Below are 10791 nucleotides of genomic sequence, written 5' to 3' on the forward strand. Positions count from 1 at the left end.
GCTTCCACTTGAAAATCAACAACAGAGGCATTGTCAGGATGTCACTTTGGCAGATGAGACTTATTGTTTGTTTGCTTGTTTTTTTAAAAGAAAAAGGTGGGGGGGAAGCATTGTCAGGCTTTCACAAAATGGAGTATTTGATAAGGGTGACTTGTAAAACTATTTTTTTTCCTTTATTGCAGGAACACTTAATTATACAAGGTCACTTTCTTCTGCCATGTCATATGCATGCAATTGCTGGTGTACTGAAGACCCCTTACTGGTGATAATCTTACATTTTTAAAAGATCAAATTTCAAGTAATGGGACACCACTGAGTATTTTTAAATGCATACAAGATCATTGTTTTCATCAGGCAGGCTTTAATAATCTGCTTTTAGTCCTAGCTGATTAGTTTAAGCTGAGCAGGGAAGATGCAACCTCCCATTTATTTCTTACTGTATTGTCAGCCATCTCTTTATTTTTAAACAAGTGGCTTCCTTAATTTCATAGTAATTCAGTGGTAGAACAGTGGCTGTATCTCAGTATCACGAAGTGACTGAGTGTTCTCACTTTGGAAAACATTTGTGGGGCTTCTTTGTGGTGATGACTGCTTCCTACTTGAAGAGGCTTAGGAAATCTTGGTTTCTGAGGCATGGCTTGGCATTTGAAAACATCCACATTTTCTGAACTGTGGATGCTGTTTCAGTCTTGATAATCCAGACATAATGACAGTTCACATTGAACTACCAAATGTTCCTCCCCAAATAAGCTTGCATTATTTACTTTAATAGGACGAGAATGCATGGTCAGCATAAATGCACCCTGTATTCAGTGCAGGATGAGAGTTGTTTGCTTCTAGTTTTCTGAAATTAAACTATTAAATAGTAGTTCAGTGTGCAGAGCCCTTCTGCAAAAGGATCATCTTTGCTTGCTGTTAAGTGAATTTTATGTTCTAAACCAAAAAAGTTTGTCCCTTGAATATTAGGAAGATGTAATACCTTTCTCACTATGGCCTGTCTCCCAGCACTCAGATCTTGCAGAACTTGAATCGTTGAGGGATTTTAATTCTTAATATCATTACTCAACAGTCTGCAAGTACATTGCCACTCGATCCACCTTGCGATGGGTTACTTAAGAAGAGAGAAGGTGTAGGCTGTGCATCTGTTGTGCATTATTTTATCAATAAAATCATATCTTCTATATTAGCCTAGCCTAATGCACTTACAGCTGAGAGGAAGAGTGGTATTTGGTAAGGGAACTACGGATGAACTGCGGGAAAACAGATTTTTGTATATTAGTGTACGTAACTAGTTCTCACTTCTTATTCTGTTTGACCAAACTGCTTTTTTACTTCCCTGTGGTTCTTTTTGGCCCTTGAAAATAATGGGGATGTTCTGAGTAAATACAGGCGAGTCATCTTATGAAACTTTTCTGCCCAGTCTGTGAATGCCACTGAAACATTGGCATGCAAGAATGTTTTGTGGAATGTAGGAGGAGTGCAAACAAAAATCACAAGGCATAGATTGGCTAGACTTGTGCTTGGATTGGCTTTATTGAAGCAGGGAATTGAAGAAAACTGTCCTGATCCCCCTAATTCCTCCCTGCACTGAGATTCTGAAATGCTTGTTTCTGTGTGTCAGAGTTCCAGAACTCTGGAAACTGCAGTCATCGTCTTTGGAAAGTCATGGGCATGCAAAGTACTGACATCAAATCAAGAAGAAAATATCAATAAATTTCTTTGTCAGAATTGATGTAGTAGAAGCTGTATATGTCTGGTAGCCTAAACATGTACTAAAAAGTACAGTTTCCTTCATCTGCCAATTTTTGAAATTAATATTCCTTAAAAAAAAAACAAACCACCAAACCTTTGTTCACAAAAGAAATACATATAAGTGAGTAAAGCTGAAGTAATTTTTTTTTATTAATGGAAACTTTAGAGTATTAAGGCAAGGTCAGTTTGCAGCCCAGGTTAAATCAGCAATAGTAACATTGATAAGTGGTATGTAAAGACTTCCTTGCCGAAAGTGGCTGTACTGACACATCACGGGACTGGAAGAGAGTTCCTGGATATTCATGTTCAATGTTTGTTGCAGTCAATAGATTTGTATATTCCCTTTTGTAAAGTGGCCAAGCATGGTCTTAAAACAGTCAGAGCTTTGTCCCCAGGTGTCCCATTAACAAATTATTTCAAAACTTCCCTGCTTTGGCTAAAACTTTATTCCAGGATTCAGGCTGAATGTACCCATGACCAGTTTGTACACCTGGCTAAAACTGGTGTTTTCTCTCAGTGTTTGTAAGAGCATCTGCATTCCCTCTGAGCCTTTGTAAACTGGTTAACTTTTTGCTCCGTTCACATTGGAGAGACTCTCCCCGTCAGTCTAGGGTACTTGCATTTAGAGATGCAGAGAATCTTGTGATGTGGCTGACTGGATATGCTCATGGTATTCACTTCAGGACAATATTCTGCTGTGAATCTTCCTTGCATAAGCTTACAGTGATCTCAGGTGTGTCTTAGGTGCTATTTTTTGTTTCCTGACCAGATTAGATGCTGGCAGTGCCTTACACAATGACTATTTTTAATGCTTCCCTATATGTCTCTGTAGAAAATGCCTTACTTCATGTCAAAGGGTAGCTTTTTCCTCTTTTCAGACCTTCATCAAATTGGTGATGGAGTGAGTGTGTAACCAGCTCATACATGTGAGTACCTTCCCCTCATTGCTCACTTCCAGCTGTCAGCAGAACTTCTGCTTGTCTTACTCCTTGGGTCCTGACCTTGCCTTCAGGACTGACAAACTGTATTCCCTGTCACCGCTTTTGTTCATGTGGTTCCCCTCACCTGGTGTTCCAGTCATTTGGTGCATCAGAGGTGCCTCTATACCTTGTCAGCAGCAACTTTTATTAGACACTTCAGTTCCCTTGCCACTAATAGGACTGTTAAATAAAACTAGCCCCAAGATAATTCTTGGCAACATCTTCCAGTGATCCGTGTCCAGCCTGATATTTTGTTACCGTCTTCTGTGGCCAGTTACTTATCACTTTGCAATTATTCCACTAAATAAGATTATTGGAAGCTTTAATTTTTTTTATGCAGCTGTTGTCGGGTCTGAATGAGATCTACAGATTTCCTTTGTCATGTCTTATTTTTTTAAAAAAAGTAATCTGTTACCATTGACTTTGCTATTTCCTCCTGACTGACTTAATCTGAAGTCTTGCATGTTACTGATTGCAGTAGGGCTGATTTCCCTTTTCTCCCCTCGCCTCCAACTCTAAAGACAGGTATTCTGTTTGCTCTCCTGCCATCATGGAGTATCTCCCAGTGTGGTTTTTGTCTGCTTAAAAAGTATAGATTATAGGTTTTAAATGTTTATATTGGCTAGAGGTGAAGTAGGCACAATAACTTGAGAATGCATGAAAGTTTTATTTGCAACTATATGTACAATTTAATCTCCCTTTTCTTTCAGAAATCTGTAGCAGTATCATCTGGTTTCCTAACTCATGCTCGGGAAGTTGTTACTTTTGATTCCATGCTGGTTGTGACAGTTTCCAGGCCTGTTTCGTAGTAGACATCTTGTCTTTGTTTCTTTACTAAGAAATTTTCACTGCCAGGTTACTACTTCACTTAGTTTTGATGTGTTGTTGAAGAACTTTGTTCTTAATATCTTTAAAATAATTTTTTTGAAAGTTTTAACTTTATTCCTGTACTTTAACATATGAGGTGCAACTTCTTTAATCAACTCCTTCCCTGTCTTTTTGGGAGGGGTGGGGAAGCTATTTATCTAGTTAGGCCTATTTCATCTTGCAAGTTGTCTACTGCACACTGCATCCCATGAGGCATTTCCAGATTCGTTTCTGCACATTTAATGAAGCAGCAGCTTAGCATTATCAATTCAGAGAGTCTGAATTCCTCAGTCTACCTGACTACTTAAACTAGTTCCTTTTGCTTATTACTCGAGTCAGAGAAGTTAATCGCCTGTAATGCCCAATTCACCGTGATATTTTTCATTCTAATAAAATAAAATCTGTACCAAGGCTGGTTTCTTGGAATCTCCTGCAGACTCCCAGCACTCTGAGCAGGACTGTCCTTTTTTTAAAGTGCTTTTTTTGGACCCAAATGGATTCTTTTCACTTTTTTAGTGGTGTGGTGTTTTTTTTTGATCTATCACAGTTTTAAGTGGTGTAGATATGTACTGCACCTACTTCTACTGGCTTTTCTGAATAGCACGTACGTTTCAGTGTGTGTTTTAGCCACTAAGACTGTTGCCCCTGAGATATCTAGCCTTGTATACCTAATTCAAGTTTATCAGTTTTGTAGTATAGGCCTCTTTCTTTTAAGTACACAAATAACTTCATAATGTTTTATCTGGTCATGCCTGTTTACCAGGGCAGACTACTTGTTTGCCTGACCCCTGTTCTCATCTGTGTTAGGACTTTTCAGTCCTTTACTGAACAACCAGAGATAAGAGTCCTTCTTGGCCACATCCTCATTTTCCTTTGCTAGTGCAGTGAGGTTAGATGTGGAGATTGCGTGGGTGCCCAACAACTTTCACTTCTCACTTTCATCTGTAAATCCCTTCTTGGGTGTGTCACCTTGTCCTAGAGTGTCAATGTACCTTGTCTCATGAATGAGACTGAATACTCCAGTGTTTCACCCATCTTTATCTTCTTTATTTTAATAACTCTTTATCAAATCCCTTGAGATATAGCTGGATTCATTGTTTGAAGTCCTACCACACAAATAATCTTTAGATTTCGCACACCCCCCTTCTCCCTTCCCCTCCCCCCCCCGCGTTATTTGACTGTAACTTAAGTAACCTTGAACACCCAGAAAGAATATAGCTTCAGATCAGCAGGGAAATACATAAAGTGTAAGGAGGAAGGGGAAGGGCTGATATATGTGAATAATTTGATCAGATTGTGAAAGCACTCACTTAAATGTGACTTTATTTATATCTGTATCAAAACATAAAAAACCCCCTCAAGTTGCATTTAATATATATTTAACTGAAAATATTTATATATAATTTTCTTTCCCCATAAAGTCACAGATACAGTAGTAGCTGTTGCCAGAGTTTTTTCAGCAGCTATTGCTGCAGCTGATGCAATTTTGCAGGCCACCAGGTGTAGAGAAAAGCATCTGGTAAATAAATAGATTGTGAAATTTGTAGACACCATAACTGGCCACATCTATTTCTCTTCTTCTGCAGGAAAAAAATCTCTGAATAAACTTACTGTGAATAGGTCGCAGCTTCTGCAGGACTGTATGTATTTATTCTGGTGGATCCTGGAGGATGGTATATATTTACTCTGATGGATCTTGTTGTTTTAACATAATTGCTTTTTAATTAATGCTTCCATGAAAGTTTTGTGAATGTTTAGGCCTCAACTGTCCTGACCTGAGGCTGATGATGCTTTTTTTTTTGTGGGTTTCTGTGTATACATGTGACACTAAGAGGAAAAGAAGGGGTTATACTTACATAGGTGTTCTAATTTGGAGAGGAGAGTAAAATCTCTCCAGTATCGCTGGTGGCAAGAAAATAAATCACCTTCTTCTGGTATCTTTTCTCTCCTACTAATCCCCAGATCCAGATTTAGTGGACAGTCACGTAATGCTACTGTAGCTGCATGCTTACTTTCCCAGACTAATGCCGCGGTTGCTTTGGCTGGTCTCCACTGTTCTTCCATCCCGCTTGTGTGGGGTTTTCTACTAATTTCTTAAAAGGCAGCCTGTGGTATGTCTCTACACAGTGAACCTTACATGATGGTTTTAAATGTGGGGAGAGGTGGTTTGGTGCTCAAGACTTGTGCAGCCACACCTGGCAGGCTGCCCTGCCCTGCCTGTATCTGGTTGCTGCTGCCCGAGAGCAGAACAGGTGAACTAAGAAGAGCCCTGCGGAGTTCTAGGTCACTCAGCTCTGATTCGTGACAGTTAACATGTAGTATTAAGAGTATATTTATCCATAGTAGATGCATGATGTTGTGTGTGTGGGAGGTTTTTTAAAACACTGATCTGTACTAACTAGGCTGTTGTGATTAGCAGAGTTTTAAAGTAAAAATGCCTTCTGTAAGTGTGACAGATCTAGTATACTTAGTGCCTCCAGTATTCATCCCTATTTTTGAGGCTATTTATCCACATTTTGGTCTGTTACTTCAGAAGAAAAAAAATCTTAATGACAATGGGCGTCATGATTCTGTGCTTTATCAGAAGTGGATAAGTGAAGTCTGTCTACGCCTGCACTGACAGTAGGGAGCTTTCTGGCTCTTCATAAAAATTAAGAGTTCAGCTCAGTAAAGAAAAGAGAAGATGGATGAAACCACAGAGAAAATAGGTAGAGGGCACAAGCCAGGAGAGGAAGAGTGGGGGAAAGGGGGTTTGCAGTCATGGCCTGAGGGAAAGTGGAAAGACTGTCATTGCAGCAGTGGCTTTTTTTAAATTTATTTTTAATTTAACTCCCAGAATTGTAGACAAAGTGCAGGCACTTCAGTTACATGATGACCTCTAAAATGAAGATGAACAGAAATGCTGAATCTGTAGAACACATTTCTAGCTGTCAGCCAAATTTTCTGCGTGAAACCCATTATCAACTCAGAGGGAAACTAAAGCCTGCTACATAAAACTTTTCATTAACTTTTGGAAATCCTTATTGGGTATAAGAAGGCAGAAGAGAGAACTTGTTTCATGCCTTTATTGGGGTGCTGCAGTCTCTGCTGCCGTAGCAGATTTTGGACCCCCTCATGTATGTGATGCCAGTACAATGGCTGCAGGGAAGGGTCAGGCTGTATGTGTGTGCAGGAGACTCGCTCTTCCTCCCCTGCCGTGCCTAGCTGGGTGGCACGGGAAGAAGCATGTGGGTACCGGGGCAGCTTGCTGGTAAAGGCAACATCTTGACTTGAAACATGGGGTGAGCGAGATTCAGTACAGTCTGCTAATTGAACAGCGAAATGGCTTAGTTTGAAAAGGAGTGGGTATGCATGCTTCCGTCACCTGCTTTAACTGGAACCAGAGTGGTGGAACAGGAAAGCAATTGGTCTCTTGAAAACAAGGAGTTGTGAATGAGTGTTGGAGACTCTCACTTAATCCTCTTAATGGTTTGCTTCCTGCTTCTCTGTGGTAACATGCAACTGTGTATGTTGCATGTTGCATCCTTCCACAGATTGAAGGACAGGAAAGGGGAGTTGCCATTTCTACCATTTCAATCTCAAAGCCTCATTTAGCTAAGAGTTACCCAAAACAATATCCAGAATTTTCCACTTTATTGTGCAGTCCCCTCTGTAAGAGTTTGGCTTGTCTTCACAACTGCAGAATTCATGAACTCCATGCCACCTAGGACAAGACAAACGCAGGGGTCTTCACCTTGAATGATGTTTCTAAAGGTATCCAAGAAGTCAGTCAGGGAGCTGAGGCTTGTACCAACCACTTAGTCACCCCATAAAGCCAACTGATGCTTTTGTTGTTCCACAATCTTTCTACATTTTTACACATACAGCAGGTCTTCCTCCTCCCAAAATGAAGTTTTCGCCACAACTCGCTGGTTCAGAAAAGGTCCTATGTTCCCCGTTGCTCCTCAAACCACCGTGCTGCAGTGATCTAGTCTGATCAGTGAGCATAGGAATGCACCCATATGATGTTTTGTTTCTGAATATTTTGCAATACAGGTGCACACTTCCTAAAATCATCTGGGAAATCCAGACCAGCTTAACTGCACTGTTGATTGATTTATAACTTTTTGTGCTTATGAAGTAAAAAAAGTAATCCACATTTGTACAGACATACTCACAAACAGACATTAGAAAAATTCTAGAGTCTCAAACATTGGAATAGAAGGATAAATTGAACAATAAACGTATCTCACAGTGGGTGACTACAGCTCATGTGACTATCATAGAGGGATGCTCATTTAATGCAGAATGGAGGAAATTAATTATTTGGTACCCAAGGAAAAAAAAGAATGAGCATGCAATAATTGACCTTGTAACAACTCTACAACAATTCATTAGGCTGTTTTGTACTGTATTAGTCCCAAAGAAGCTACACATTTTTAAGTATTTCTGGAAGAGCCTACCAGGAGCGCAGCAAAGACCTAATCTGGCAATAGAGTGTAATTTGATGTAAATCTGCAGCAGGCAGACCTAAACCCTTGGGGAGGAACCAGCCAATTCTCTCCCTTCTCAAAGTTAGCCATTTATTTCTGCTGCAACTCCTACTAAAACCAGTAGGAACACACCTACAGAGTGGAATGAGAGTGGGAAATGAATCCAGTTAATAATTACCCAGGAAAAAAGCCAGATTTTTAGCCACACTGTTTGCTGAACCAGTTCATTGCATGAACGTGCTGCCAGCATATAGGAGATGAAAAGAACAAATCAGGCAGCTGCAGACAGGAGGGAAGAGCAGAACTACCCCTTTTGGAAGCAGAGGATTATGCCAATTTACACTGAAAATGGAACTAGAAACAAAGTGACAGAGAACGGTAAGAAAGCAAGTGACTTGCCCCAAACAACCTGCAACAGACATGCCTTCTAAAATTCAGAGTTTGATGCATGTGAGCAAAAGCTGCCAGTAATACCAAGTCTTACTGAAACCAAACATTAAAAATCTTATAGTTTGCATGATGGATAAGCTAGTTACAAGTGTCATTATATAGTGCTAGCTTTAATTGCTCTGAGCTAAATATAGCTTTCAGAATTTAATAGCTCCCCCTCAGCTTTTCTGTCTTTCAAGCAGAGAAAAATCTTCCCGTTAGAAAAAGCACACAGGCATACACAGTTGCATGTTACCACAGAGAAGCAGGAAGCAAACCATTAAGAGGATTAAGTGAGAGTCTCCAACACTCATTCACAACTCCTTGTTTTCAAGAGACCAATTGCTTTCCTGTTCCACCACTCTGGTTCCAGTTAAAGCAGGTGACGGAAGCATGCATACCCACTCCTTTTCAAACTAAGCCATTTCGCTGTTCAATTAGCAGACTGTACTGAATCTCGCTCACCCCATGTTTCAAGTCAAGATGTTGCCTTTACCAGCAAGCTGCCCCGGTACCCACATGCTTCTTTCATGCTGCATAAGGTCTTACCTTGTGGGCTGTGTTGAAAAGCTCAATTATTTTTCTTAATTTTGGGATAGTGATTATTTTTTTAAGCCATCATGCATTTTGGAAGTTAGCACCGAACTGCTGATGGCCTAATGTGCCTAGTGAGGGAGAATGCTTAGGTTGTGTTCCCTTGTATCTGTCACTTCCCTTTAGGGTCCCTCTAGGGTCCCTGCTATTTCAGTGTAATACGTAATATACTCCTGATAACTAGCATAATTGTCTCTAACCTATATCAGATGTCTTTTTTCCTATTTCTCTTACATTGTTCGTGTAAATAACACAAAGAATTAAAGGCACTATTTTTCAGAGCTACACATTTTTATTTATTTTTTTCAAAGGCTCATCATAAGGTGATTTTGTTGCCTTAACCATGAGAATTTCTTAGTATATGATTAGTTGGAAGTTTTAAATGTAGAACAGCTTAATTTCTGAGTAACTGGGGAAAAAATGCCAGCCATAAATTTGGGAAAGTCTGAGTAATAAAATTGTAAAGCTGGTTCATCATTCAAATATGTTATTTCAGCTGCATCTGCCCACTGCATGCTCCTACAGGCTAAAAATGTCAATAAACTCTTACATTAATAGCTATTTTAGGTCTCTAATCTTAAAAGGCAGCACAAATGAAAGAACCTTAGATTAATATAAAATATCAAAGTTAACATATCAAGTGTTCTTTCTTGCTCTAGTTTTAAAAACTTCCACCCTTAATATTTGGATTGTTATTAAAAATACACAAGTTCATACATTAAAAAAATCTAATCCTAAAGTTAGATCACAGATGTTTAGACTCCAAACCAGCTGGGGCTGGTGGCATTTTCAGGAATGTAACAAATAGAAGCAGCAAGGAATTGAATGTAAACATGAAATTAGGAGTTACTAAATGTAGACAACTGATAAGAGAAGGCAAAAGTATTGCTCAAAACTCAGTGAGTTGAAAACAGGGAAAAGGATTTCCTTTTTCCTTGGAAAATATGCTAACACTTTAAGAAAAATACTAAATAAGGGCAGTAATGTCAATAATTCAAGAAATGCAGAAGAATTTAGTTCCATTACTGAAATGAAGCTGTGTAGTCTATTGACAGCATATAGAAATAATAACTAAGAGAAATGTTAAATTATAACTGCTAAAGCTATTATTTTAAGAAAAACCCACAAACTACACAGTGGATAAGTTTTGAATCTAGGGTACAAATAATTTGAGGAATTCTGTTTCTCATATTGATCTTGAAGACAGATCAGGAAAGCCTCAGAGCACCGGAGGAAGCTTAATGATGTGCTAGTTTTTATAAACAATAAATGATATGTGGTACCCAGACACTGGTTCATCTGGTGTTGATTACAGACTTTAGGAAAGATTATCGTCAAGCTGATATGGGAACTGACTCAGTGCAACAGAAATTCAAATCTAATAATTGGAATGAAGCACCATACAGTCTATGAATATAGAGGCTAAACTGTTGATCCTTTTTAGCCCAAATTGAGCACATTAAACTTTGTCATAAGCCATTTCTGTTTAGTAGTGTTCATACTGTACAGAGAAGTCCTGCAGGCTGCTAAAACTGTAAAATTGGATTGTCTTCAGAAAAAGTGCATTTGACTAAATGTCAAAACTGCATGTTGGTTGCTTCAAAGCAACAGTTGAATAGTGATACGAGTTTGTCAGAGTAGTACCCCCTGGCACCTCTTTCTATGCAGGATTCTTCTTTCTTTTTTTGTGCTGACAA

At 39.2% G+C, this 10791-nt stretch overlaps 1 protein-coding gene across 1 annotated transcript in view; it reads left to right on the plus strand.

Annotated features, from left to right (window-relative positions):
• Positions 1–10791, plus strand: part of OSBPL3 (oxysterol binding protein-like 3) — a 97253-nt gene that overhangs the window by 7738 nt on the left and 78724 nt on the right. The gene's annotated exons all lie outside the window — the stretch shown is intronic.

This window comes from Pygoscelis adeliae, unplaced genomic scaffold, assembly GCF_000699105.1.
Source record: "Pygoscelis adeliae isolate BGI_AS28 unplaced genomic scaffold, ASM69910v1 Scaffold226, whole genome shotgun sequence".
Taxonomy (NCBI): Eukaryota; Metazoa; Chordata; class Aves; order Sphenisciformes; family Spheniscidae; genus Pygoscelis; species Pygoscelis adeliae.